Consider the following 26,198-nt stretch of genomic DNA (forward strand, 5'->3'; position numbering starts at 1 on the left):
CAAGGAAACCTCCTTTGGCCACGGCAAGCACACGTCGGGCCACGGGGGCTCCTTTCACAAAGGGGACTCGGCGCCATCCCACCCGAGTGTGCCGCCCTCGCCGCACTTTGGTGCCCTTGGTCGGCCGTCCACTTCCCCTCCGAAGGACACAGTGGTTGAACGGACGTGAAATGAAACCCTTTGGGGAAAGACGACCTCGAGATTGGCCCAAGGGGAGACTGTGGTGGGCGATTACCCTCGGGGAGAGTTCCTAGGGGAAGACAATGACAGGTTGGCGAGAGGGATGGAGTGGATCCTGGATAGACAGTTGGATGAGAATGGGAAACTCATAGATGTCATAACCAGGGGAGGGGTGCGGGGAACAGGGTGCTGTGCGTGTGTGTGTGTGGCGGGGGGGGGGTGGGTGTGTGGGTGTGTGTGTGGCTGGGTGGTTGTGGGGGTGTGTGTGTGGGTGGGTGGGTGGGTGTGGGTGTGCGGGCGTCCCAGTGCCCACCTTTGGTTACGAGTGGGGGAGGGAGGCCTGGGGAAATCTTGCCTCAGTCCGGTAGGATTGAGAGCTGTGGTCAGGCAAGGGAAACACCCTGATGGTCGGGTTGTCCTCCCTGGCAGGCATCGCTGCCTCTAGCGCATCTGCCGCCTCCAGGCTGGTGGGCTAGCTTTGCCCAGCCGGGCCGGCCGGCCCGCCCCGCCCGGATCTGGGAGCTCTCTCACTTCCACTAAGCGGGGGTGGGATTCGAGGCACAGGTCCACATCCATCTTCACCCCTTTGCCTCGGGGACAGCGAAGAAGAACTAAAGAGCCCCTTGAGGAAAGTGAAAGAGGAGAGTGAAAACCTTGGCTTCAAACTCAACATTCGGACAACTAAGATCATGGCATCCCGTCCCATCACTTCATGGCAAATAGACGGGGAAAGAACGGAAAGCGGGAAAGACTTCATTTTGGGGGGCTGCCCCAAAGCACCGCAGACGCCGGCCGCGCCGGCGAAATGAAAAGACGTTCGCTCCTTGGGAGAAAAGCTATGACCAACCTGGACAGCATGTCGAAAAGCAGAGACGAGGTCTCTGACGAGGGGCTGTCTCGTGAAAGCTACGGTTTCTCCAGCGGTCACGTACAGATGTGAGAGGTGGAGTATAAAGAAGGATGAGTGCCGAAGAATTGATGCTTTTGGACTGCGGTGTTGGAGAAGACTCTTGAGAGTCCCTTGGACTGCGAGGAGACCCAACCCGTCCATCCTAGAGGAAATCAGTCCTGAATATTCATCAGAAGGACTGAGGCTGAAGCTGAAACGCCAATCCTCTGGCCACCCGACCCGCAAAACTGACTCACGGGGAAAGACCCTGATGGAAGGCAGGAGGAGACCTGGACGACCCGACAGAAGACGAGAGGCTTGGATGGCATCCCGGACTGGACGGACATGAGTTTGAGCAAGCCTCGCGAGTTGGTGAGGGACAGGGAAGCCTGGCTGCTGCAGTGCCCTGAGCGACTGAACTGATCCCGATGCCTCCCGGGCGCCGTGGTCCGCCTCCCAGAGCCCACTCAAGACCAGAACCCTCTTGGAGACACCAGCACCATACGGGAGTCACAGCCAGCCCGGGACCTGGCGCGCAGTGGCCAAGCCGCCCAGAGACGGGGCTGGCATGAGGGACATGGGAAGGCAGGCGTGTCCGTGGCCACTGGCCCCCACTCCCCCGAGGCACATCCCCCTCGCTCACCTTCGGCTGCGGCCACCGCCCCTGCCGCTGCTGGCCTCCGCTGGCGACCACCACAGCTCTCGCCCCTACCCCCGCCCCTATCCCCACCCCGCCCTATACCACCCCACCTCCTCACCGCCCCCGGCCCCCCCCCCCCACCCCCGACAGCAGGAGAACCAGCACAAGCCCAGGAGCATCACGGCCGCCACCAGGGCCAGCAGCCGCAGCCCCTCAGGAGGGAGGGAGGCGGGGGATGGGAGGCCTCAGGCCGGTCGTGGTGAAAGCGGCGCGAGGTTGCCACTGCGGCCAACAAAGGTTTGCCCCGGGGGACGGCGGAGGTGGCCTGAATCGTGCTTGGGCTGGAGGTGCAGGGTCCCGGGGGCCTCTGGCGCAGTGCTGAGCTGCTAGGTCGCGTCAGTCCTGTCCGACTCTGTGCGACCCCATAGACGGCAGCCCACCAGGCTCCCCTGTCCCCGGGATTCTCCAGGCAAGGACACTGGAGTGGCTTGCCATTTCCTTCTGCAATGCATGCAAGTCGCTCGGTCCTATGGGACTTTTAGCGACCCCATGGTCTGCAGCCTCCCAGGCTCCTCCGTCCATGGGGTTTTCCAGGCAAGAGGACTGGAGTGGGTTGCCATTGCGTAGGCTAAAAGGGTAAAGGTGGGAGGGTCGCCGGCGAGGACCCCGGCAGGTGGCAGGTGGCAGGCCTCCGGAGAGGAAGAAGAAAGGCTTCCCTGACCGGGAATCGAACCCGGGCCGCGGCGGTGAGAGCGCCGAATCCTAACCACTAGACCACCAGGGAGCGTCGGGGCAAGGCCCTCGCCTGCTCCCGCTGAACCCAGCGCCTCCATGCCACCCGCCCGCGCCACCTTGCCGCCCACACCCGGCCTTTGCAAGTCCAGCCGCCCGCCGGCCCCGTCAGTCCTCCTGCCTTGGCGTGCCGTCTTGCTTTCAGCCCCCTCAAAACACTGCGCGCGCCGCCGGCTTCTCGCACACACGCCAAAAGCCGCGGGCCAGCGGGCTGGCTCCCCGCTCCCAGCTCTCTCTCCCCCGCCATCGCCCCTGCCGGGAGGGCGGTGCAGCTCAGCAAAAGGTCGGCCCGCTGCGTTGGCCGGGAATCGAACCCGGGTCAACTGCTTGGAAGGCAGCTATGCTCACCACTATACCACCAACGCTACACAGCCCGGGCGGCCGCCGGACGCCGGCCCCGGGCTCGCCCCAGCATACTCTCGCCGCCGCCGCCGCCGCCGCCGCCCCCGCCGCCGCATCCCTGCCCCGACGCCCCGTCAGCCCGAGGCTCTGCGCCGCCGCCGGCGCCACCAGCAGCCGCGCGGCGCCCCATGCGCGTCAGCGCTACGCCGTTGCCGTGGTCCACCGGCCCGACGGCCTTGCGGCCCTGCGGCCCTTCGCTCCCCGCCGCGGCCCGCGAACGCCTCCGCCCTCACCTCCGGCGGGCAACGCGGGGCACGCAGCTTCCCGCACCCAGCTGGCCAAAGCCCTTCTCCACCGGGCTCTGGGCGCGGCCACTTCCCACGACGACTTGGGGACACGGGACCCAGCTGCCTGCACGCGTCGCGGCGCTGTGCCGAGCCCCACGGCGGGGGCGTCGCGAGCCTAGGAGCCCACCGAGGCAGCCGGTGGGGGTGGGTGCGTGGGCGGCCGGGCGGCCCCGCGGGCCGCAAGCTCCGGCTCTGGTCGGGCAAGGCCGTGGGGTGGCCAAGGAGGCCCTCGCTCGGCCGTGGCGACCGTGCGCCCGGCGACCACAAAGGGCTCGGGGAGAGGGGGTCGACGGTGGCTAGGCCGCGCACCGCGCCCTGGCGCCTCGCCCAAAGGCGGCGGGACCAGACGAAGGGCCTCTGGGGGCCTGGCGGCAGGACAGAGAGCGACCGCGGCCACCAAAAAGGGTGTGTGGCCTCCCCGTCGGGGAATCGAACCCCGGTCTCCCGCGTGACAGGCGGGGATACTCACCACTATACTAACGAGGACGGCGGCGACCGTCCTACCGCCCGGCCGCTCACGGGCTGCCTGCCGACGGGTCCCCCTGCCCAGCACGGGCCCCCGGCCACCGCGGGTCCCGACCCAACCGCGCACCCAACCCACCGCCCCGTTCACAGCGGCAGCCCGCCACCCCGACAGGGCCCCGGACCCCCGCGGCACTGGACACTCCCCAGGGCGCGCCGCCTCTTGCCTCCCACGCGGGCATTCCGCCGGGAGAAGGGGGCCCGAGAAGGCAAGCGAGGCTGCGAGGACACGGTGGGCGCGCGCCGGCCGGCGTCGGGCCAGGAGAGGCGCGGCTGGGGAGGGGCCAGCCCGCCCACGGCCCGGCTGGGTCCGGGACGCGGCCGGCCGCCGAGCCAGGCGCCTCGGCCGGCCGCCGCGCGCCGGCTCCGTCGACACCCACCCCGGACGGCCGCCTGCCTGCCTGCCTGCCTGCCTGCCTGCCTGCCTGCCTGCCTGCCGGGCGCGGCGCGGCGCGCGGCCCGCCAAGGGTGCCGGGCTCGCGCCGCGTCGGGTCCCAGCCAGGCGAGCGGCCACGCGCCCAGTCAGGCCCGCCGTCAGGATGGCCGAGCGGTCTAAGGCGCTGCGTTCAGGTCGCAGTCTCCCCTGGAGGCGTGGGTTCGAATCCCACTCCTGACAAGCCAGCCTTTTGGCCCGCCGGACAAACGCGCCCGTCCTCCATGCGCCACTGCCTTGCTGCACACACGCCCCGCCTCCCGCCACCTGCACCCCCACCCCAGGAACCTTCAGTCCTCCTCAGCGCATCTTTCCTCCCCAGCTGGCTGCAGCTGCTGCTGCTGGTTTTCCTGCCTCCCCGCCTCCCCCTCGCCCACCCTCGCCCACCCTCCCACTCCCACGCCCCCCCCCCCCGCCCCCGGCCGCACCGAAGCACACAGCCCCGCGGCGGCTGGCAAGCCCTCCTCGCGTCGCCGGCGCTCCGACTTCTGCCGGGGAACGGCCAACTCGCTCTCGCAGCCTTGCTTGCACGTCCGCCCCCGGCCGCTCTCCCTCCGGCCGGCACCCTGTCCTCCGCACCCGCCCCGCCGGCCCGCCTGCGCTCCCCAGTCACACCGAGGCGGCCGAGCCCCCGCCTTGCCCGCCAGGGGGGTGCTGCGTGCCCTCGACGCTTCTGCGCCTTGCGGCCTTGGCCGGGCCACACCTGCCTGCCGCCCGCCAGGGACACGTGCCTCCCAGCCTTCCTGCTGGCCAGCGAACACCGGTCTTCCTGGCACCAGTCCGTCCCGGGAAGGGTGCTCCTCTGGGGAGGGAGCAGAAGCCCTACGTGCCCGTGCAGCCCGCCCACCGGCGCCCGGCCGGCGCCCCCGACCTTCCCGGGGGAAGCCGCTGCCCGGGCCGGAGCCAAGCCCTTCCAGAGCGCGCTCCCTGCCTCAGCCGGCAGTCCCCGAGCCAGGAGCCGCTCTGCCAAAGGGCCCCTCCTCACCAGCACCACCACCCCGTCAGAGCCGGACCTCGGGCGCGCGGTCCGCCAGAGCACACGAGCCGGGCTCACACGCCTTTGGGTCGGGACCCGGCGGTCGCTGAGAGGAACGTCGGCGCGCGGCCGCAGCGACCACGCAGCGCCTGCGCCTGCACCTGACAGGGATCTCGGCGCCGGGCAGGAGGCGTCGGCTCCCGGCCCCCTCGGGCGACACCGACAGGGTCGCGGCGGCCGTGGTCGGCGCAGAAGGCGCGCGACGGGCCGAGTGGGACCCTCCGAGAGCGCCGCGCCCTGTGGTCCTGCACGTGCCCGGATCCTGGCTTTCAGGTCGCCCCCTCTCCCCGCTCCCCACCGTCGTCTCCTGCTCCGATGGAGCAGATAGATGCCGACGGGCGACAGGCGAGCAGTGAGCGGTGCCGGGCGGGTGGCGGTCAGCGCCTCTGGGGCAGCGTCGGGCGGCGTTGGCCATCGGTGCATGGGTGGTTCAGTGGTAGAATTCTCGCCTGCCACGCGGGAGGCCCGGGTTCGATTCCCGGCCCATGCAGCCGCAGCGTCCCCTTTTGGTCCCGCAGTGCAGCCCCAGAGCCCAGCTAGGTCTGCCGGCTGAAAGACGCTCCAGGCAGCGCTCCTGCAACCGCTGGCTGCTACCTGCCGCCCGCTGCCTCTCCCACGCAGACGCCCACCACCCCGCGCCACCCCACCCCACCCCCACCCCACCCAGAAAAGGCTGCCAAGCCTCCGTGGCCCCAAGCCCTGCGGGCTCAGCCGCCCGTGCGTCCAGGCGCCTTTCTTGTGTTTGCTCGCTTCCTCACCCGGACCCAGCCGGGGGCTCAGGGATTGCACTGGAAGGAATAGCCCCCGGCTGGCAGCCGCCCGCACCACCTCTTCACCTTTCACAACGTCCGTCTCCAAGCTCCCTGCCTCACTCTCCCCACACTCCGAGAATCAATCACACTACGTTTGCACAGTCAGGAGCAAGGAAGTTGCCACATCTGGCAAGCATACCTCCCTTTCGCCTGGAGGGTCCCTGGACCAGCGTCTTGCAGGAGGAGTTCCAAAGAAGTCCACCAGCTCCCGTCCCTCGGCAGAAATGGGTCTCCAACAGGGACGGCCTCACCACCTCAAACACCACCCCATACCCCTGAAACCCTGTTGCGCGCCTCACCTCAGCATCAGCCCTGCCCCAAGAGCACCACCACCTCAGCCTGCACCCTCACCGTGCCCCTACTTCCCCAAACGCAACCCCCATCCCACCCCCACCCGGCTCCCCACCTCCCCCATTTGCACACCACCCCCCCCACGCCCAGGTCCTCCCTGAGCCATTCCAAATCCCAGGCTGTCCAGGAACCTGCCTTTGCATTTGGCGCACTGGCCTGCCTCCCCCCACCCCCTACCCCCTACCCCAGGCCAGGGCCTGCTCCTCTTTCTGCTTCTTCCAACACGAGGAGAACTGCTTTACAGTCCTGGGTTAGTCTCAGGTGCTCGGCAAAGTGATTCAGTCCCCTGTTCTTTTCCAGGTGATTTTCCAGTGTAGGTTAAGGCGAGACACGAATACAGTTCTCATGCTACAGAGGAAAGCTCTGTTGCTCATCGACTGTAAGTACAGTACTTCCTATCTCTTGATCCGACTCCAACTTCGTCCCTCCCCTGCCTTTCCCCTTGGCTAGCCCTATGCCCGTTCTCTCCGTCTCCAGGTCGGTTTCCCCTTTGCACACAGATTCACTGGTATTCGCTGTTCGAGTCCACAGAGCTTTGTCCCTCTCCACCCGACTCACTTCAGGCAGCGGACCCTTCTGTGGGTCCGTCCGGCGTTGCGGCCCATGGCGATGGCCGCTTGCTACTTGATGGCTGCGTCATATTCCACGGTACATATTTGCCTCACCTTCTCGTGCCGGCCACGGGCCGACTGGCACGTGAGCGTTTCCCACGTCTCGGCTACGGCACCGAGGGCTGCGATGACCCTGGGGGATGCCCGCCTCTCTTCCCATTGGGCGTGTTGTCTTTTCCCGATGAGTAGCCGGGATTGGGTCTGCTGGATCATCATGTGAGCTCTTCTTTGTCCTACTGGTGGACCGATCCTCGACTGATTGACTTCCCCCGAGTGGCAGTTGTTGTTCTGGAAGTGTACAACTACAGCCTGGTGCCCGTGTCCGCTGTACAGCGTTGTGATTCACTCCTGTGCGTGTAGGATGAGGGTTTCAGATCGGTTTCCGTTACAGGTGACAGGATATGGGATCTCATTCCCTGTAGTATCCCGTGTATCCTTGTTGCTCCTCTCCTTTCTACGCAGTACTGGTAAGGTACATCCGTTGAGCCCGGCTCCTCATCCATCCCTCCGTCCGTGACTCTGCCCTTGGGAAGCCCAAGACTGCTTTCCCGAGTCTGAGAGTCTGTCGCTGGTTGCCACAAGGGTGAATTTGTACAACACTTAAGATTCCACCCATCTGTGACCCTGCCTGTTTGACTTCCCTCACCAAGGGTAATATTGCGCAGCTCCAGCTTCCGCTGTTGCTGCCAGTGACACTATTGGACTCGCGTGGACGGCTCAGTGCCATCCCATTCTCTCCCTGTCTCTGGTATGGCACCTACGTGGGTGAGCCGTTGGGGATGGGCACTAGGGTTTCCTCCACGTCTCGGCTACGGCAAACAGTGCTGCTATGACCGTGGGGTTTGCATGTGTCTTTCCGAATGAAGAGTTGCGGCTCTCACGGGTATGTACCCAGGGTGGGATTGGGACAGCGCGCCTGTTTCCCGCCGACTTACTTGCCTGTTGATTTCGTTTCTTCTGCAAAGCCGACTCCAGTGTCGGAGTCATGGTTGTTGCTCCAGTACAGTGGGTTTCCAATATTGTGCTCGTTTCCGGTGGACCGCAAAGTGCTTCTATTTCCCGTGTACATTTTGGATTTCATGTATGTTTTCAGATTCTTGTCCACTCGAGGGGATTCCAGGGTACTGACGCTTATTCCCTGTGTTGAACTGGATCACCTTGGCGCTTCTCCCTTTATCCAGGGTCCTGCGAATCTGTTTGTCCCAGCTGCACTCGCATCCCTCCAGCGCTGCCTTTCCGCTGGCGTTCCCCTAAGGTGGTTTTCTGCGTGAGTGGGTTTCTCCTCGGCAAATAGCTCCGTTTTGTATTCTTTCACGCGTTCCACATGCCTTTGTCCAACGCGGTCTGACGTGCTTCACCAAGTGTAAGAGTCTCTAGGTCCATCATTGCTTGTGACAAGTGGCAACACTGGACTTATTTCTGTATGACTGAGTGATGGTTCCATGCTACATCTGTGCCACCTCTTCTCGGGCCCGCCACGTGTGGATGGGCGCTGGGGTTTGCTCCGTGTCTTGGCCATGGCAAACAGTGTCGCCGTGTCCGTGGCGGTGTGCGCACCCTCAGACCTCCCCGAGGTTGGCCCTCTGCGGGTGTGTACCCTGGGGGGACGGCCGTGCTCGGTCACACGGGAGCTCTCCTTGGTCCTCGTGAAATCTCAGCCACCCGAGCGGCCAACCACCACTCCCCATCCCACCATGTGCCCCCAGCCATGTCACACCCGAGACTGGACATTTGCTCCTGATGAGTGGTGACTTTGGTCTCTGGGGCGGTACGGCGGGCCCACCCATCTCGGACCAGGTCTGGCCCCCGTCTGGCACCCCGTTTCTGTCGTTGGCTTGCCTGCGTCCTCAGCCCACCGCTGAGCCTGAGCAGCCTGCGGCACCGCGCACCAGTGTGGCTCGCCCGCTCACCCGCCACCCCGGCCAAATGGAGTGCTCCCCCACCATCTTCCTCATGCCACAGCCCCATCACTGTCACGGCCTGCCCTCTGCCTTTCCCTCCAGACTCCAGGCACGGTCCCATCCGCCCCCCCCACCCCCCCCCCTTCCCCCCCACCACCACCAACGCCCTGGAGCTCGGGCCACCCCTCCCACGTCCTGCCCTGGCCTGGACTGCCCTGCCCTGCCCTGAGGTTCACCAGTGCAGGCCTCCCTCCGGCTCCGAGGACCCACCCCGACCCCACGCCCACCCCTACCTCCCGCAGATCCGTCCCAGCCTCTCACATGCGCCTGGCAGGGCTTCGCCACCTCGCCCATGCTCCTGCAGAGGGCCTGCTCCAGCGGCCTGCTCCCTGCCTGCTTTCGGCCAGGTTCCCGAGAGCCCCACCCATCCCCTCATGCTGGCCCTCCAGGAAGACTCCACGCAAGCACCCCTGGGCCTGCCTGCCAGCCCCTCGGCTCGCCGCCGCCCCCTCTCCCTGCGATCACTCTGCCCAGGTCCCGGATCCACGTGGGGCGCCCACCAGCCATGGCCCCAAGCACCTTCGTCCCATACTCTCCCCCACGCACGCTGATGCCCACGGCCCCGGCAGGGGCCTCAAGGAAACCTCCTTTGGCCACGGCAAGCACACGTCGGGCCACGGGGGCTCCTTTCCCATAGGGGACTCGGCGCCATCCCACCCGAGTGTGCCGCCCACGCCGCACTTTGGTGCCCTTGGTCGGCCGTCCACTTCCCCTCCGAAGGACACAGTCCTTGAACGGACGTGGAATGAAACCCTTTGGGGAAAGACGACCTCGAGATTGGCCCAAGGGGAGACTGTGCTGGGCGATTACCCTCGGGGAGAGTTCCTAGGGGAAGACAATGACAGGTTGGCCAGAGGGATGGAGTGGATCCTGGATAGACAGTTGGATGAGAATGGGAAACTCGTAGATGTCATAACTAGGGGAGGGGTGCGGGGAACAGGGCGCTGTGCATGTGTGTGTGTGTGTGTGTGGGTGTGCGTGTGGGTGTGTGTGTGTGTGGGTGTGCGTGTGGGTGGGTGTGTTTGTGTGTGCGCGCGCCCCATGCCCACCTTTGGTTACGGGTCGGGGAGGGAGGCCTGGGGAAATCTTGCCTCAGTCCGGTAGGATTGAGAGCTGTGGTCAGGCAAGGGAAACACCCTGATGGTCGCGTTGTCCTCCCTGGCAGGCATCACTGCCTCGAGCGCATCTGCCGCCTCCAGGCTGGTGGGCTAGCTTTGCCCAGCCGGGCCGGCCGGCCCCGCCCGGATCTGCGAGCTCTCTCACTTCCACTAAGCGGTGGTGGGATTCGAGGCACAGGTCCACATCCATCTTCACCCCTTTGCCTCGGGGACAGCGAAGAAGAACTAAAGAGCCCCTTGAGGAAAGTGAAAGAGGAGAGTGAAAACCTTGGCTTCAAACTCAACATTCAGAAAACTAAGATCATGGCATCCCGTCCCATCACTTCATGGCAAATAGACGGGGAAAGAACGGAAAGCGGGAAAGACTTCATTTGGGGGGGCTGCCCCAAAGCACTGCAGACGCCGGCCGCGCCGGTGAAATGGTGAAATGAAAAGACGTTCGCTCCTTGGGAGAAAAGCTATGACCAACCTGGACAGCATGTCGCAAAGCAGAGACGAGGTCTGTGACGAGGGTCTGTCTCGTGAAAGCTACGGTTTCTCCAGCGGTCACGTACAGATGTGAGAGGTGGAGTATAAAGAAGGATGAGTGCCGAAGAATTGATGCTTTTGGACTGCGGTGTTGGACTGCGAGGAGACCCAACCCGTCCATCCTAGAGGAAATCAGTCCTGAATATTCATTAGAAGGACTGAGGCTGAAGCTGAAACGCCAATCCTCTGGCCACCCGACCTGCAAAACTGATTCACGGGGAAAGACCCTGATGGAAGGCAGGAGGAGACCTGGACGACCCGACAGAAGACGAGAGGCTTGGATGGCATCCCGGACTGGACGGACATGAGTTTGAGCAAGCCTCTCGAGTTGGTGAGGGACAGGGAAGCCTGGCTGCTGCAGTGCCCTGAGCGACTGAACTGATCCCGATGCCTCCCGGGCGCCGTGGTCCGCCTCCCAGAGCCCACTCAAGACCAGAACCCTCTTGGAGACACCAGCACCATACAGGAGTCACAGCCAGCCCGGGACCTGGCGCGCAGTGGCCAAGCCGCCCAGAGACGGGGCTGGCATGAGGGACATGGGAAGGCAGGCGTGTCCGTGGCCACTGGCCCCCACTCCCCCGAGGCACATCCCCCTCGCTCACCTTCGGCTGCGGCCACCGCCCCTGCCGCTGCTGGCCCCCGCTGGCGACCACCACAGCTCTCGCCCCTACCCCCGCCCCTATCCCCACCCCGCCCTATACCACCCCACCTACTCACCCGCCCCCCGCACCCCCCCCAACCCCCACAATAGGAAGACCAGCACAAGACCAGGAGCATCACGGCCGCCACCAGGGCCAGCAGCCGCAGCCCCTCAGGAGGGAGGGAGGCGGGGGATGGGAGGCCTCAGGCCGGTCGTGGTGAAAGCGGCGCGAGGTTGCCACTGCGGCCAACAAAGGTTTGCCCCGGGGGACGGCGGAGGTGGCCTGAATCGTGCTTGGGCTGGAGGTGCAGGGTCCCGGGGGCCTCTGGCGCAGTGCTGAGCTGCTAGGTCGCGTCAGTCCTGTCCGACTCTGTGCGACCCCATAGACGGCAGCCCACCAGGCTCCCCGTCCCCGGGATTCTCCAGGCAAGGACACTGGAGTGGCTTGCCATTTCCTTCTGCAATGCATGCAAGTGAAAAGTGAAAGTGAAGTCGCTCGGTCCTATGGGACTTTTAGCGACCCCATGGTCTGCAGCCTCCCAGGCTCCTCCGTCCATGGGGTTTTCCAGGCAAGAGGACTGGAGTGGGTTGCCATTGCGTAGGCTAAAAGGGTAAAGGTGGGAGGGTCGCCGGCGAGGACCCCGGCAGGTGGCAGGTGGCAGGCCTCCGGAGAGGAAGAAGAAAGGCTTCCCTGACCGGGAATCGAACCCGGGCCGCGGCGGTGAGAGCGCCGAATCCTAACCACTAGACCACCAGGGAGCGTCGGGGCAAGGCCCTCGCCTGCTCCCGCTGAACCCAGCGCCTCCATGCCACCCGCCCGCGCCACCTTGCCGCCCACACCCGGCCTTTGCAAGTCCAGCCGCCCGCCGGCCCCGTCAGTCCTCCTGCCTTGGCGTGCCGTCTTGCTTTCAGCCCCCTCAAAACACTGCGCGCGCCGCCGGCTTCTCGCACACACGCCAAAAGCCGCGGGCCAGCGGGCTGGCTCCCCGCTCCCAGCTCTCTCTCCCCCGCCATCGCCCCTGCCGGGAGGGCGGTGCAGCTCAGCAAAAGGTCGGCCCGCTGCGTTGGCCGGGAATCGAACCCGGGTCAACTGCTTGGAAGGCAGCTATGCTCACCACTATACCACCAACGCTACACAGCCCGGGCGGCCGCCGGACGCCGGCCCCGGGCTCGCCCCAGCATACTCTCGCCGCCGCCGCCGCCGCCGCCCCTGCCGCCACCGCCTCCGCATCCCGGCCCCGACGCCCCGTCAGCCCGAGGCTCTGCGCCGCCGCCGGCGCCACCAGCAGCCGCGCGGCGCCCCATGCGCGTCAGCACTACGCCGTGGCCGTGGTCCACCGGCCCGACGGCCTTGCGGCCCTGCGGCCCTTCGCTCCCCGCCGCGGCCCGCGAACGCCTCCGCCCTCACCTCCGGCGGGCAACGCGGGGCACGCAGCTTCCCGCACCCAGCTGGCCAAAGCCCTTCTCCACCGGGCGCTGGGCGCGGCCACTTCCCACGACGACTTGGGGACACGGGACCCAGCTGCCTGCACGCGTCGCGGCGCTGTGCCGAGCCGCACGGCGGGGGCGTCGCGAGCCTAGGAGCCCACCGAGGCAGCCGGTGGGGGTGGGTGCGTGGGCGGCCGGGCGGCCCCGCGGGCCGCAAGCTCTGGCTCTGGTCGGGCAAGGCCGTGGGGTGGCCAAGGAGGCCCTCGCTCGGCCGTGGCGACCGTGCGCCCGGCGACCACAAAGGGCTCGGGCTGGAGGGCCGCACGGGGAGAGGGGGTCGACGGTGGCTAGGCCGCGCACCGCGCCCTGGCGCCTCGCCCAAAGGCGGCGGGACCAGACAAAGGGCCCCTGGGGGCCTGGCGGCAGGACAGAGAGCGACCGCGGCCACCAAAAAGGGTGTGTGGCCTCCCCGTCGGGGAATCGAACCCCGGTCTCCCGCGTGACAGGCGGGGATACTCACCACTATACTAACGAGGACGGCGGCGACCGTCCTACCGCCCGGCCGCTCACGGGCTCTCGGGCTGCCTGCCGACGGGTCCCCCTGCCCAGCACGGGCCCCCGGCCACCGCGGGTCCCTACCCAACCGCGCACCCAACCCACCGCCTCGCTCACAGCGGCAGCCCGCCACCCCGACAGGGCCCCGGACCCCCGCGGCACTGGACACTCCCCAGGGCGCGCCGCCTCTTGCCTCCCACGCGGGCATTCCGCCGGGAGAAGGGGGCCGGAGAAGGCAAGCGAGGCTGCGAGGACACGGTGGGCGCGCGCCGGCCGGCGTCGGGCCAGGAGAGGCGCGGCTGGGGAGGGGCCAGCCCGCCCACGGCCCGGCCGGGTGCGGGGCGCGGCCGGCCGCCGAGCCAGGCGCCTCGGCCGGCCGCCGCGCGCCGGCTCCGTCGACACCCACCCCGGACGGCCGCCTGCCTGCCTGCCTGCCTGCCTGCCTGCCTGGCGCGGCGCGGCGCGGCGCGCGGCCCGCCAAGGGCGCCGGGGCTCGCGCCGCGTCGGGTCCCAGCCAGGCGAGCGGCCACGCGCCCAGCCAGGCCCGCCGTCAGGATGGCCGAGCGGTCTAAGGCGCTGCGTTCAGGTCGCAGTCTCCCCTGGAGGCGTGGGTTCGAATCCCACTCCTGACAAGCCAGCCTTTTGGCCCGCCGGACAAACGCGCCCGTCCTCTCCGTGCCACTGCCTTGCTCCACACACGCCCCGCCTCCCGCCACCTGCACCCCCACCCCAGGAACCTTCAGTCCTCCTCAGCGCATCTTTCCTCCCCAGCTGGCTGCAGCTGCAGCTGCTGGTTTTCCTGCCTCCCCGCCTCCCCCTCGCCCACCCTCGCCCACCCTCGCCCACCCTCCCACTCCCACGGCCCCGCCCCGCCCCCGGCCGCACCGAAGCACGCAGCCCCGCGGCGGCTGGCAAGCCCTCCTCGCGTCGCCGGCGCTCCGACTTCTGCCGGGGAACGGCCAACTCGCTCTCGCAGCCTTGCTTGCACGTCCGCCCCCGGCCGCTCTCCCTCCGGCCGGCACCCTGTCCTCCGCACCCGCCCCGCCGGCCCGCCTGCGCTCCCCAGTCACACCGAGGCGGCCGAGCCCCAGCCTTGCCCGCCAGGGGGGTGCTGCGTGCCCTCGACGCTTCTGCGCCTTGCGGCCTTGGCCGGGCCACACCTGCCTGCTGCCCGCCAGGGACACGTGCCTCCCAGCCTTCCTGCTGGCCAGCGAACACCGGTCTTCCTGGCACCAGTCCGTCCCGGGAAGGGTGCTCCTCTGAGGAGGGAGCGGATGCCCTGCGTGCCCGTGCAGCCCGCCCACCGGCGCCCGGCCGGCGCCCCCGACCTTCCCGGGGGAAGCCGCTGCCCGGGCCGGAGCCAAGCCCTTCCTGAGCGCGCTCCCTGCCTCAGCCGGCAGTCCCCGAGCCAGGAGCCGCTCTGCCAAAGGGCCCCTCCTCACCAGCACCACCACCCCGTCAGAGCCGGACCTCGGGCGCGCGGTCCGCCAGAGCGCACGAGCCGGGGCTCACCCGCCTTTGGGTCGGGACCCGGCGGTCGCTGAGAGGAACGTCGGCGCGCGGCAGCAGCGTCCACGCAGCGCCTGCGCCTGCACCTGCACCTGACAGGGGATCTCGGCGCCGGGCAGACGGCGTCGGCTCCCGGCCCCCTCGGGCGACACCGACAGGGTCGCGGCGGCCGTGGTCGGCGCAGAAGGCACGCGACGGGCCGAGTGGAACCCTTCGAGAGCGCCGCGCCCTGTGGTCCTGCACGTGCCCGGATCCTGGCTTTCAGGTCGCCCCCCCCCACTTCCATCCCCACCGTCGTCTCCTGCTCCGATGGAGCAGATAGGTGCCGACGGGCGACGGGCGAGCAGTGAGCAGTGCCGGGCGGGTGGCGGTCAGCGCCTCTGGGGCAGCGTCGGGCGGCGTTGGCCATCGGTGCATGGGTGGTTCAGTGGTAGAATTCTCGCCTGCCACGCGGGAGGCCCGGGTTCGATTCCCGGCCCATGCAGCCGCAGCGTCCCCTTTTGGTCCGTCAGTGCGGCCCCAGAGCCCAGCTAGGTCTGCCGGCTGAAAGGCGCTCCAGGCAGCGCTCCTGCAACCGCTGGCTGCTACCTGCCGCCCGCTGCCTCTCCCACGCAGACGCCCACCACCCCGCCCCACCCCGCCCCACCCCCACCCCACCCCACCCAGAAAAGGCCCTGCTGCCAAGCCTCCGTGGCCCCAAGCCCTGCGGGCTCAGCCGCCCGTGCGTCCAGGCGCCTTTCTTGTGTTTGCTCGCTTCCTCACCCGGACCCAGCCGGGGGCTCAGGGATTGCACTGGAAGGAATAGCCCCCGGCTGGCAGCCGCCCGCACCACCTCTTCACCTTTCACAACGTCCGTCTCCAAGCTCCCTGCCTCACTCTCCCCACACTCCGAGAATCAATCACACTACGTTTGCACAGTCAGGAGCAAGGAAGTTGCCACATCTGGCAAGCATACCTCCCTTTCGCCTGGAGGGTCCCTGGACCAGCGTCTTGCAGGAGGAGTTCCCAAGAAGTCCACCAGCTCCCGTCCCTCGTCCCTCGGCAGAAATGGGTCTCCAACAGGGACGCCCTCACCGCCTCAAACACCACCCCAAACACCACCCCATGCCCCTGAAACCCTGTTGCGCGCCTCACCTCAGCATCAGCCCTGCCCCAAGAGCACCACCACCCCAGCCTGCACCCTCACCGTGCCCCTACTTCCCCAAACGCAACCCCCATCCCACCCCCACCCGGCTCCCCACCTCCCCCATTTGCACCCACCCCACCCCCCACCCCGCCCCACGCCCAGGTCCTCCCTGAGCCATTCCAAATCCCAGGCTGTCCAGGAACCTGCCTTTGCATTTGGCGCACTGGCCTGCCTCCCCCCACCCCCTACCCCCTACCCCAGGCCAGGGCCTGCTCCTCTTTCTGCTTCTTCCAACACGAGGAGAACTGCTTTACAGTCCTGGGTTAGTCTCAGGTGCTCGGCAAAGTGATTCAGTCCCCTGTTCTTTTCCAGGTGATTTTCCAGTGTAGGTTAAGGCGAGACACGAATACAGTTCTCATGCTACAGAGGAAAGCTCTGTTGCTCATCGACTGTAAGTACAGTACTTCCTATCTCTTGATCCGACTCCAACTTCGTCCCTCCCCTGCCTTTCCCCTTGGCTAGCCCTATGCCCGTTCTCTCCGTCTCCAGGTCGGTTTCCCCTTTGCACACAGATTCACTGGTATTCGTTGTTCGAGTCCACAGAGCTTTGTCCCTCTCCACCCGACTCACTTCAGGCAGCGGACCCTTCTGTGGGTCCATCCGGCGTTGCGGCCCATGGCGACGGCCGCTCCTACTTGATGGCTGCGTCATATTCCACGGTACGTATTTGCCTCCTTGTCGTGCCGGCCACGGGCCGACGGGCACGTGAGCGTTTCCCATGTCTCGGCTACGGCACCGAGGGCTGCGATGACCCTGGGGGATGCCCGCCTCTCTTCCCATTGGGCGTGTTGTCTTTTCCCGATGAGTAGCCGGGATTGGGTCTGCTGGATCATCATGTGAGCTCTTCTTTGTCCTACTGGTGGACCGATCCTCGACTGATTGACTTCCCCGGAGTGGCAGTTGTTGTTCTGGAAGTGTACAACTACAGCCTGGTGCCCGTGTCTGCTGTACAACGTTGTGATTCCCACCTGTGCGTGTAGGATGAGGGTTTCAGGTCGGTTTCCGTTACAGGTGGTGACAGGATATGGGATCTCATTCCCTGTAGTATCCCGTGTATCCTTGTTGCTCCTCTCCTTTCTACGCAGTACTGGTACGGTACATCCGTTGAGCCCGGCTCCTCATCCATCCCTCCGTCCGTGACTCTGCCCTTGGGAAGCCCGAGGCTGCTTTCCCGAGTCTGAGAGTCTGTCGCTGGTTGCCACAAGGGTGAATTTGTACAACACTTAAGATTCCACCCATCTGTGACCCTGTCTGTTTGACTTCCCTCACCAAGGGTAATATTCTGCAGCTCCAGCTTCCGCTGCTGCTGCCAGTGACACTATTGGACTCGCGTGGACGGCTCAGTGCCATCCCATTCTCTCCCTGTCTCTGGTAGGGCACCTACGTGGGTGAGCCGTTGGGGATGGGCACTAGGGTTTCCTCCACGTCTCGGCTACGGCAAACGGCGCTGCTATGACCGTGGGGTTTGCACGCGTCTTTCCGAATGAAGAGTTGCGGCTCTCACGGGTATGTACCCAGGGTGGGATTGGGACAGCTCGCCTGTTTCCGCTGACTTACTTGCCTGTTGATTTCGTTTCTTCTGCAAAGCCGACTCCAATGTCGGAGTCACGGTTGTTGCTCAAGTACAGTGGGTTTCCAATATTGTGCTCGTTTCCGGTGGACCGCAAAGTGATTCTGTTTCCCGTGTTGTACACGGGAATTTGGATTTCATGTACGTTTTCAGATTCTTTTCCACTCGAGGGGATTCCAGGGTACTGACGCTTATTCCCTGTGTTGAACTGGATCACCTTGGCGCTTCTCCCTTTATCCAGGGTCCTGCGTATCTGTTCGTCCCAGCTGCACACGCATCCCTCCAGCGCTGCCTTTCCGCTGGCGTTCCCCTAAGGTGGTTTTCTGCGTGAGTGGGTTTCTCCTCGGCAAATAGCTCCGTTTTGTATTCTTTCACACGTTCCACATGCCTTTGTCCAACACGGTCTGACGTGCTTCACCAAGTGTAAAAGGCTCTAGGTCCATTGTTGCTTGTGACAAATGGCAACCCTTGACTTATTTCTTTATGACTGAGTGATGGTTCCATGCTACATCTGTGCCACCTCTTCTCGGGCCCGCCACGTGTGGATGGGCGCTGGGGTTTGCTCCGTGTCTTGGCCATGGCAAACAGTGTCGCCGTGTCCGTGGCGGTGTGCGCACCCTCAGACCTCCCCGAGGTTGGCCCTCTGCGGGTGTGTACCCTGGGGGGACGGCCGTGCTCGGTCACACGGGAGCTCTCCTTGGTCCTCGTGAAATCTCAGCCACCCGAGCGGCCAACCACCACTCCCCATCCCACCATGTGCCCCCAGCCATGTCACACCCGAGACTGGACATTTGCTCCTGATGAGTGGTGACTTTGGTCTCTGGGGCGGTACGGCGGGCCCACCCATCTCGGACCAGGTCTGGCCCCCGTCTGGCACCCCGTTTCCGTCGTTGGCTTGCCTGCGTCCTCAGCCCACCGCTGAGCCTGAGCAGCCTGCGGCACCGCGCACCAGTGTGGCTCGCCCGCTCACCCGCCACCCCGCCCAAATGGAGTGCTCCCCCACCATCTTCCTCATGCCACAGCCCCATCACTGTCACGGCCTGCCCTCTGCCTTTCCCTCCAGACTCCAGGCCCGGTCCCACCCCCCCCCCACCGCCCCCCCCACCACCACCACCACCAACGCCCTGGAGCTCGGGCCACCCCTCCCACGTCCTGCCCTGGCCTGGCCTGCCCTGCCCTGCCGTGAGGTTCACCAGTGCGGGCCTCCCTCCGGCTCCGCGGACCCACCCCGACCCCACGCCCACCCCTACCTCCCGCAGATCCGTCCCAGCCTCTCACATGCGCCTGGCAGGGCTTCGCCACCGCGCCCATGCTCCTGCAGAGGGCCTGCTCCAGTGGCCTGCCGATCTTTTGGCCAGGTTCCCGCGAGCCCCAAACAACCCCTCATGCTGGCCCTCCAGGAAGACTCCACCCAAGCACCCCTGGGCCTGCCTGCCAGCCCCTCGGCTCGCCGCCGCCCCCTCTCCCTGCGATGATCGCTCTGCCCAGGTCCCTGATCCACGTGGGGCGCCCACCAGCCATGGCCCCAAGCACCTTCGTCCCATACTCTCCCCCAGGCACGCTGATGCCCACGGTCCCGGCAGGGGCCTCAAGGAAACCTCCTTTGGCCACGGCAAGCACACGTCGGGCCACGGGGGCTCCTTTCACAAAGGGGACTCGGCGCCATCCCACCCGAGTGTGCCGCCCTCGCCGCACTTTGGTGCCCTTGGTCGGCCGTCCACTTCCCCTCCGAAGGACACAGTCCTTGAACGGACGTGGAATGAAACCCTTTGGGGAAAGACGACCTCGAGATTGGCCCAAGGGGAGACTGTGCTGGGCGATTACCCTCGGGGAGAGTTCCTAGGGGAAGACAATGACAGGTTGGCCAGAGGGATGGAGTGGATCCTGGATAGACAGTTGGATGAGAATGGGAAACTCATAGATGTCATAACTAGGGGAGGGGTGCGGGGAACAGGGCGCTGTGCGTGTGTGTGTGTGTGTGGGTGGGTGTGTTTGTGTGTGCGCGCGCCCCATGCCCACCTTTGGTTACGAGTGGGGGAGGGAGGCCTGGGGAAATCTTGCCTCAGTCCGGTAGGATTGAGAGCTGTGGTCAGGCAAGGGAAACACCCTGATGGTCGCGTTGTCCTCCCTGGCAGGCATCGCTGCCTCGAGCGCATCTGCCGCCTCCAGGCTGGTGGGCTAGCTTTGCTCAGCTGGGCCGGCCGGCCCCGCCCGGATCTGTGAGCTCTCTCACTTCCACTGCGAGGTGGTGGGATTCTCGGCACAGGTCCACATCCATCTTCACCCCTTTGCCTCGGGGACAGCGAAGAAGAACTAAAGAGCCCCTTGAGGAAAGTGAAAGAGGAGAGTGAAAACCTTGGCTTCAAACTCAACATTCAGACAACTAAGATCATGGCATCCTGTCCCATCACTTCATGGCAAATAGACGGGGAAAGAACGGAAAGCGGGAAAGACTTCATTTGGGGGGGCTGCCCCAAAGCACTGCAGACGCCGGCCGCGCCGGTGAAATGGTGAAATGAAAAGACGTTCGCTCCTTGGGAGAAGAGCTATGACCAACCTGGACAGCATGTCGAAAAGCAGAGACGAGGTCTGTGACGAGGGGCTGTCTCGTGAAAGCTACGGTTTCTCCAGCGGTCACGTACAGATGTGAGAGGTGGAGTATAAAGAAGGATGAGTGCCGAAGAATTGATGCTTTTGGACTGTGGTGTTGGAGAAGACTCTTGAGAGTCTCTTGGACTGCGAGGAGACCCAACCCGTCCATCCTAGAGGAAATCAGTCCTGAATATTCATTAGAAGGACTGAGGCTGAAGCCGAAACGCCAATCCTCTGGCCACCCGACCCGCAAAACTGACTCACGGGGAAAGACCCTGATGGAAGGCAGGAGGAGACCGGGACGACCCGACAGAAGACGAGAGGCTTGGATGGCATCCCCGACTGGACGGACATGAGTTTGAGCAAGCCTCGCGAGTTGGTGATGGACAGGGAAGCCTGGCTGCTGCAGTGCCCTGAGCGACTGAACTGATCCCGATGCCTCCCGGGCGCCGTGGTCCGCCTCCCAGAGCCCACTCAAGACCAGAACCCTCTCGGAGACACCAGCACCATACGGGAGTCACAGCCAGCCCGGGACCTGGCGCGCAGTGGCCAAGCCGCCCAGAGACGTGGCTGGCATGAGGGACATGGGAAGGCAGGCGTGTCCGTGGCCACTGGCCCCCACTCCCCGAGGCACATCCCCCTCGCTCACCTTCGGCTGCGGCCACCGCTCCTGCCGCTGCTGGCCCCCGCTGGCGAACAGCACGGCTCGCGCCCCTACCCCCGCCCCTATCCCCACCCCGCCCTATCCCACCCCACCTCCTCACCGCCCCCCCCCCCCCCCCCCCCCCCACAGCAGGAGAACCAGCACAAGCCCAGGAGCATCACGGCCGCCACCAGGGCCAGCAGCCGCAGCCCCTCAGGAGGGAGGGAGGCGGGGGATGGGAGGCCTCAGGCCGGTCGTGGTGAAAGCGGCGCGAGGTTGCCACTGCGGCCAACAAAGGTTTGCCCCGGGGGACGGCGGAGGTGGCCTGAATCGTGCTTGGGCTGGAGGTGCAGGGTCCCGGGGGCCTCTGGCGCAGTGCTGAGCTGCTAGGTCGCGTCAGTCCTGTCCGACTCTGTGCGACCCCATAGACGGCAGCCCACCAGGCTCCCCCGTCCCTGGGATTCTCCAGGCAAGGACACTGGAGTGGCTTGCCATTTCCTTCTGCAATGCATGCAAGTGAAAAGTGAAAGTGAAGTCGCTCGGTCCTATGGGACTTTTAGCGACCCCATGGTCTGCAGCCTCCCAGGCTCCTCCGTCCATGGGGTTTTCCAGGCAAGAGGACTGGAGTGGGTTGCCATTGCGTAGGCTAAAAGGGTAAAGGTGGGAGGGTCGCCGGCGAGGACCCCGGCAGGTGGCAGGCCTCCGGAGAGGAAGAAGAAAGGCTTCCCTGACCGGGAATCGAACCCGGGCCGCGGCGGTGAGAGCGCCGAATCCTAACCACTAGACCACCAGGGAGCGTCGGGGCAAGGCCCTCGCCTGCTCCCGCTGAACCCAGCGCCTCCATGCCACCCGCCCGCGCCACCTTGCCGCCCACACCCGGCCTTTGCAAGTCCAGCCGCCCGCCGGCCCCGTCAGTCCTCCTGCCTTGGCGTGCCGTCTTGCTTTCAGCCCCCTCAAAACACTGCGCGCGCCGCCGGCTTCTCGCACACACGCCAAAAGCCGCGGGCCAGCGGGCTGGCTCCCCGCTCCCAGCTCTCTCTCCCCCGCCATCGCCCCTGCCGGGAGGGCGGTGCAGCTCAGCAAAAGGTCGGCCCGCTGCGTTGGCCGGGAATCGAACCCGGGTCAACTGCTTGGAAGGCAGCTATGCTCACCACTATACCACCAACGCTACACAGCCCGGGCGGCCGCCGGACGCCGGCCCCGGGCTCGCCCCAGCATACTCTCGCCGCCGCCGCCGCCGCCGCATCCCTGCCCCGACGCCCCGTCAGCCCGAGGCTCTGCGCCGCCGCCGGCGCCACCAGCAGCCGCGCGGCGCCCCATGCGCGTCAGCGCTACGCCGTGGCCGTGGTCCACCGGCCCGACGGCCTTGCGGCCCTCCGGCCCTTCGCTCCCCGCCGCAGCCCGCGAACGCCTCCGCCCTCACCTCCAGCGGGCAACGCGGGGCACGCAGCTTCCCGCACCCAGCTGGCCAAAGCCCTTCTCCACCGGGCTCTGGGCGCGGCCCCTTCCCACGACGCCTTGGGGACACGGGACCCAGCTGCCTGCACGCGTCGCGGCACTGTGCAGAGCCGCCCGGCGGGGGCGTCGCGAGCCTAGGAGCCCACTGGGGCAGCCAGTGGGGGTGGGGCGTGGGCGGGCCGCAAGCTTCGGCTCTGGTCGGGCAAGGCCGTGGGGTCGCCAAGAGGGCGCTCTCTTCGCCGTGGCGACCGTGCGCCCGGCGACCACAAAGGGCTCAGGCTGGAGGGCTGCTCGGGGAGAGGGTTTGACGGTAGCTAGGCCGGGCACCGCGCCCTGGCGCCTCGCCCAAAGGCAGCGGGACCAGACGAAGGGCCTTTGGGGGCCTGGCGGCAGTACAGAGAGCGACCGCGGCCACCAAAAAGGGTGTGTGGCCTCCCCGTCGGGGAATCGAACCCCGGTCTCCCGCGTGACAGGCGGGGATACTCACCACTATACTAACGAGGACGGTGGCGGTAGTCCTGCGGCCCGGCCGGTCTCGGGCTGCCTGCCGACGCCTCCTCCTGCCCAGCACTGGTCCCCGACCACTCGGTTCCCGACCCAACCGCGCACCAAACCAACCGCCTCGGTCACAGCGGCAGCCCCCCAGCCCGGCGAGGAACCGGTCCGTGGTCGGCAAAGTGACTCAGTCCCCCGTTCTTTTCCAGGTGATTCTCCAGTGTAGGTTAAGGCAAGTTATGGATATAGTTTTCATTTTACCTAGGAAAGTTTTGTTGCTTATCTACTGTTTGTATAGCATTTCTTATCTCTTGATCTGATTCCCAATGCGTTCCTACCCTGCCTTTCCCCTAAGATAGTTTTCTACCTCTTAAATTGCGTATAGGGTGTAGGGGGATGATGAGGGTGTATCTGAGGTGGTGATGCTCTTGGGGCAGGGGTGATGCTGCGGTGAGGCGCACGGGCTGCTGAGCCCGCTGTGTTACATGCCACGGAGGCTTGGCAGCAGGCCTTTTATGGGTGGCGTGGGGAGGGGTCGTCGGGTCTGCGTGGGAGAGGCAGCGGGCAGCAGGTAGCAACCAGCGTTTGCAGGAGCGCTGCCTGGAGCGCGTTTGTGCGGGCAGACCTAGCTAGGCTCTTGGGCTGCACTGCGGGACCAAAAAGGGACGCTATAGCTGCATGGTCCGGGAATCGAACCCGGGCCTCCCGCGTGGCAGGCGAGAATTCTACCACTGAACCACCCATGCGCCGGTGGCCAGTCCCCCCCGACGCTGCCCCAGAGGCCCTGGCCGCCACCGGCCCCTCACTGCTTACTGCTCGCCCATGGGCATCTATCTGCTCCATCGTAGCAGGAGACGACGGGCGGGCGACCTGAAAGCCAGGATCCCGGCACATGCACGACCCCAGGGCGCGGCGGTCTCGGGGGGACCCCGGGTCGGCGGGACGCGGGCCCACTCGGCCCGTCCCGCGCCTTCTGCGCCGACCACGGCCGCCGCGAGCCTCTCGGTGTCGTCTGAGGGGGCCGGCAGTCCACGCGGTCTGCCCCGTGCCGGGATCCCTGTCAGGTGCAGGCGCTGTGTTGTCGCTGCGGCCGCGCGCAGACGGTCTCGCGACGTGTCGGTTCTCGACCCAAAGTGCCTCTGGCGTGCTGACTTTCCGGCCTGGCCGGGGTAGGGCGTGCGAGAGCGGGCGGGGGCCGGGATGCGGGGCTCGGGCTGTGCGCGAACCGCGAGCGCGGGAGCGCGACGCCCTGGAGCCCCTCCGCTGCCGACCCCCCTCCCCCCGAGCGGCGCTCATGCCCAGGGACCCAAAAGCGTGTGAGCCTGGCTCCTGCGCTCTGGCCGACAGCGCTCCCGGGGTCCGGCTCTGACAGGGTGGTGGTGGTGAGGAGGGGCCCTTTGGCAGAGCGGCTCCCGGCTCGGGGACTGCCGGCTGAGGCAGGGACCACGCCAAGTCGGGCTTGGCTCCGGCCCGGGCAGCGTCTTCCCCCGGTAACGGGCGCGGTGGCGCCGAGGTCGGGGGCGCCGGCCGGGCGCCTGTGGGTGGGCTGCACGGGCACGCAGGGCTTCCGCTCCCTCCCCAGAGGAGCACGCTTCCCGGGACGGACTCGTGCAAGGAAGGTCGGTGTTCGCTGGCCAGCAAGAAGGCTGGGTGGCACGCGTGCCGGGCGGGCGCCAGGCAGGTGTAGCCCGGCCAAGGCAAGGCGGGGGCTCGGCTGTCTCCCTGTGGCTGTAGAGCGCAGGCGGGCCGGCGGGGCGGGCGGGGAGGACAGGATGCCGTCCAGAGGGAGAGCGGCCGCTGCGGACGTTGAAGCAAGGCTACGACAGCGAGTTGGCCGTTCCCCAGGCAGAGGTCGGAGAGCCGGCGAAGCGAAGAAGGCTTGCCACCCGCCGCGGGGCTGCTTGAGTCGGCGTGGACCGGGGCGAGCTGGAGCGCGGCCGTGGGCGTGGATGGGCGTGGGTGGGCGTGGGTGGGAGCGCGGGTGGGCGTGTTTCGGCGGGGGTGGGCAAGTGGCAGTCAGAAAATCAGCAGCTGCAGCCTCAGCCATCTTGGGAGGAAAGATGCGCTGAGGAGGACTGAAGGTTCCTGGTGTGGGGTGCAGGTAGCGGGGGGAGGGCGTGTGTGGAGAAAGGCAGTGGCGCCGGGAGGACGGGTGCGTTTGTCCGGCTGGCCAAAAGGCTGGCTTGTCAGGAGTGGGATTCGAACCCACGCCTCCAGGGGAGACTGCGACCTGAACGCAGCGCCTTAGACCGCTCGGCCATCCTGACAGCGGGCCTGGCTGGGCGCGTGGCCGCTCGCCTGGCTGGGACCCGACGCGGCGCGAGCCCCGGCGCCCTTGGCTGGCCGCGCGCCGCGCCGCGCCAGGCAGGCAGGCAGGCAGGCAGGCGGCCGTCCGGGGTGGGTGTCGACGGAGCCGGCGCGCGGCGGCCGGCCGCGCCCCGGACCCAGCCGGGCCCTGGGCGGGCCGGCCCCTCCCCAGCCGCGCCTCTCCTGGCCCGACGCCGGCCGGCGCGCGCCCACCGTGTCCTCGCAGCCTCGCTTGCCTTCTCGGGCCCCCTTCTCCCGGCGGAATGCCCGCGTGGGAGGCAAGAGGCGGCGCGCACTGGGGAGTGTCCAGTGCCGCGGGGGTCCGGGGCCCTGTCGGGGTGGCGGGCTGCCGCTGTGAGCGAGGCGGTGCGTTGGGTGCGCGGTTGGGTCCGGACCCGCGGTGGCCGGGGGCCCGTGCAGGGCAGGGGGACGCGTCGGCAGGCAGCCCGAGAGCCCGTGAGCGGCCAGGCGGCAAGACGGTTGTCGGCATCCTCGTTAGTATAGTGGTGAGTATCCCCGCCTGTCACGCGGGAGACCGGGGTTCGATTCCCCGACGGGGAGGCAACACACCATTTTTGGTGTCCGCTCTGTCCTGCCGCCAGGCCCCCAGGGTCCCTTCGTCTCCTCCCTCTGCCTTTGGGCGAGGCGCCATGGCGCCACCAACGGTGGTGCCGGGCCTAGCCACCGTCGACCCCCTCTCCCCGTGCAGCCCTCCTGCCTGAGCCCTTTGTGGTCGCCGGGCGCACGGTCGCCACGGCGGAGCGAGGCCCTCCTTGGCGACCCCACGCCCTCGCCCGACCATAGCCGGATCTTGCGGCTCGCCCGCGCACGCACCCACCCACAGTGGCTGCCTCAGTGGGTCCTAGGCTCGCGACGTTCCCGCCGTGCGGCTCGGCACAGCCCCAGGACGCGTGCAGGCGGGTGGGTCCCGTGTCCCCCTGTCGTCGTGGGAAGTGGCCTCGCCCAGCGCCCGGTGGAGACGGCCTTAGGCCAGCTGGGTGCTGGAAGCTGCGTACCCCGCATTGCCCCCCGGGGATGAGGGTGGAAGCGTCGCGGGCCGCGGCGGGGAGCGAAGAGCCGGAGGGCCGGAAGGCCGTGGGAGCGCCGGCCCCTGGCGGGCGGGCCCGTGGACCCCGGCAGCTGCGTAGCGCTGGCTCGCAGAGCCTCCGGCTGACTGGGCGTCCTGGCAGGGATGCCGCAGTGTCGGCGAGAGTGTCGGCTGAGCCCGGTGCTGGCGTCTCCCTTGGCTGTGC

At 66.9% G+C, this 26,198-nt stretch overlaps 16 non-coding genes across 16 annotated transcripts; 5 read left to right on the top strand and 11 right to left on the bottom strand.

Annotated features, from left to right (window-relative positions):
* Window positions 1-2,421: 2,421 nt before the first annotated feature.
* TRNAE-CUC (transfer RNA glutamic acid (anticodon CUC)) lies at window positions 2,422-2,493 on the bottom strand. Its single transcript has one exon. It is a non-coding gene; the product is annotated as a tRNA-Glu (tRNA).
* Window positions 2,494-2,794: 301 nt separating this feature from the next.
* TRNAG-UCC (transfer RNA glycine (anticodon UCC)) lies at window positions 2,795-2,866 on the bottom strand. The gene has a single exon. It is a non-coding gene; the product is annotated as a tRNA-Gly (tRNA).
* Window positions 2,867-3,604: 738 nt separating this feature from the next.
* Window positions 3,605-3,676, bottom strand: TRNAD-GUC (transfer RNA aspartic acid (anticodon GUC)). Its single transcript has one exon. It is a non-coding gene; the product is annotated as a tRNA-Asp (tRNA).
* Window positions 3,677-4,245: 569 nt separating this feature from the next.
* On the top strand, window positions 4,246-4,328 carry TRNAL-CAG (transfer RNA leucine (anticodon CAG)). Its single transcript has one exon. It is a non-coding gene; the product is annotated as a tRNA-Leu (tRNA).
* A 1,272-nt stretch (window positions 4,329-5,600) lies between these two features.
* On the top strand, window positions 5,601-5,671 carry TRNAG-GCC (transfer RNA glycine (anticodon GCC)). Its single transcript has one exon. It is a non-coding gene; the product is annotated as a tRNA-Gly (tRNA).
* Window positions 5,672-11,889: 6,218 nt separating this feature from the next.
* On the bottom strand, window positions 11,890-11,961 carry TRNAE-CUC (transfer RNA glutamic acid (anticodon CUC)). Its single transcript has one exon. It is a non-coding gene; the product is annotated as a tRNA-Glu (tRNA).
* Window positions 11,962-12,262: 301 nt separating this feature from the next.
* TRNAG-UCC (transfer RNA glycine (anticodon UCC)) lies at window positions 12,263-12,334 on the bottom strand. Its single transcript has one exon. It is a non-coding gene; the product is annotated as a tRNA-Gly (tRNA).
* A 761-nt stretch (window positions 12,335-13,095) lies between these two features.
* On the bottom strand, window positions 13,096-13,167 carry TRNAD-GUC (transfer RNA aspartic acid (anticodon GUC)). The gene has a single exon. It is a non-coding gene; the product is annotated as a tRNA-Asp (tRNA).
* Window positions 13,168-13,734: 567 nt separating this feature from the next.
* On the top strand, window positions 13,735-13,817 carry TRNAL-CAG (transfer RNA leucine (anticodon CAG)). Its single transcript has one exon. It is a non-coding gene; the product is annotated as a tRNA-Leu (tRNA).
* Window positions 13,818-15,107: 1,290 nt separating this feature from the next.
* TRNAG-GCC (transfer RNA glycine (anticodon GCC)) lies at window positions 15,108-15,178 on the top strand. Its single transcript has one exon. It is a non-coding gene; the product is annotated as a tRNA-Gly (tRNA).
* A 6,230-nt stretch (window positions 15,179-21,408) lies between these two features.
* Window positions 21,409-21,480, bottom strand: TRNAE-CUC (transfer RNA glutamic acid (anticodon CUC)). The gene has a single exon. It is a non-coding gene; the product is annotated as a tRNA-Glu (tRNA).
* A 301-nt stretch (window positions 21,481-21,781) lies between these two features.
* Window positions 21,782-21,853, bottom strand: TRNAG-UCC (transfer RNA glycine (anticodon UCC)). Its single transcript has one exon. It is a non-coding gene; the product is annotated as a tRNA-Gly (tRNA).
* A 722-nt stretch (window positions 21,854-22,575) lies between these two features.
* TRNAD-GUC (transfer RNA aspartic acid (anticodon GUC)) lies at window positions 22,576-22,647 on the bottom strand. The gene has a single exon. It is a non-coding gene; the product is annotated as a tRNA-Asp (tRNA).
* A 666-nt stretch (window positions 22,648-23,313) lies between these two features.
* TRNAG-GCC (transfer RNA glycine (anticodon GCC)) lies at window positions 23,314-23,384 on the bottom strand. The gene has a single exon. It is a non-coding gene; the product is annotated as a tRNA-Gly (tRNA).
* A 1,438-nt stretch (window positions 23,385-24,822) lies between these two features.
* TRNAL-CAG (transfer RNA leucine (anticodon CAG)) lies at window positions 24,823-24,905 on the bottom strand. The gene has a single exon. It is a non-coding gene; the product is annotated as a tRNA-Leu (tRNA).
* A 529-nt stretch (window positions 24,906-25,434) lies between these two features.
* TRNAD-GUC (transfer RNA aspartic acid (anticodon GUC)) lies at window positions 25,435-25,506 on the top strand. Its single transcript has one exon. It is a non-coding gene; the product is annotated as a tRNA-Asp (tRNA).
* The last annotated feature ends 692 nt before the right edge of the window (window positions 25,507-26,198 follow it).

The sequence above is a fragment of the Bos indicus genome, chromosome 3 (assembly GCF_029378745.1).
Source record: "Bos indicus isolate NIAB-ARS_2022 breed Sahiwal x Tharparkar chromosome 3, NIAB-ARS_B.indTharparkar_mat_pri_1.0, whole genome shotgun sequence".
In the NCBI taxonomy this organism is placed as follows: Eukaryota; Metazoa; Chordata; class Mammalia; order Artiodactyla; family Bovidae; genus Bos; species Bos indicus.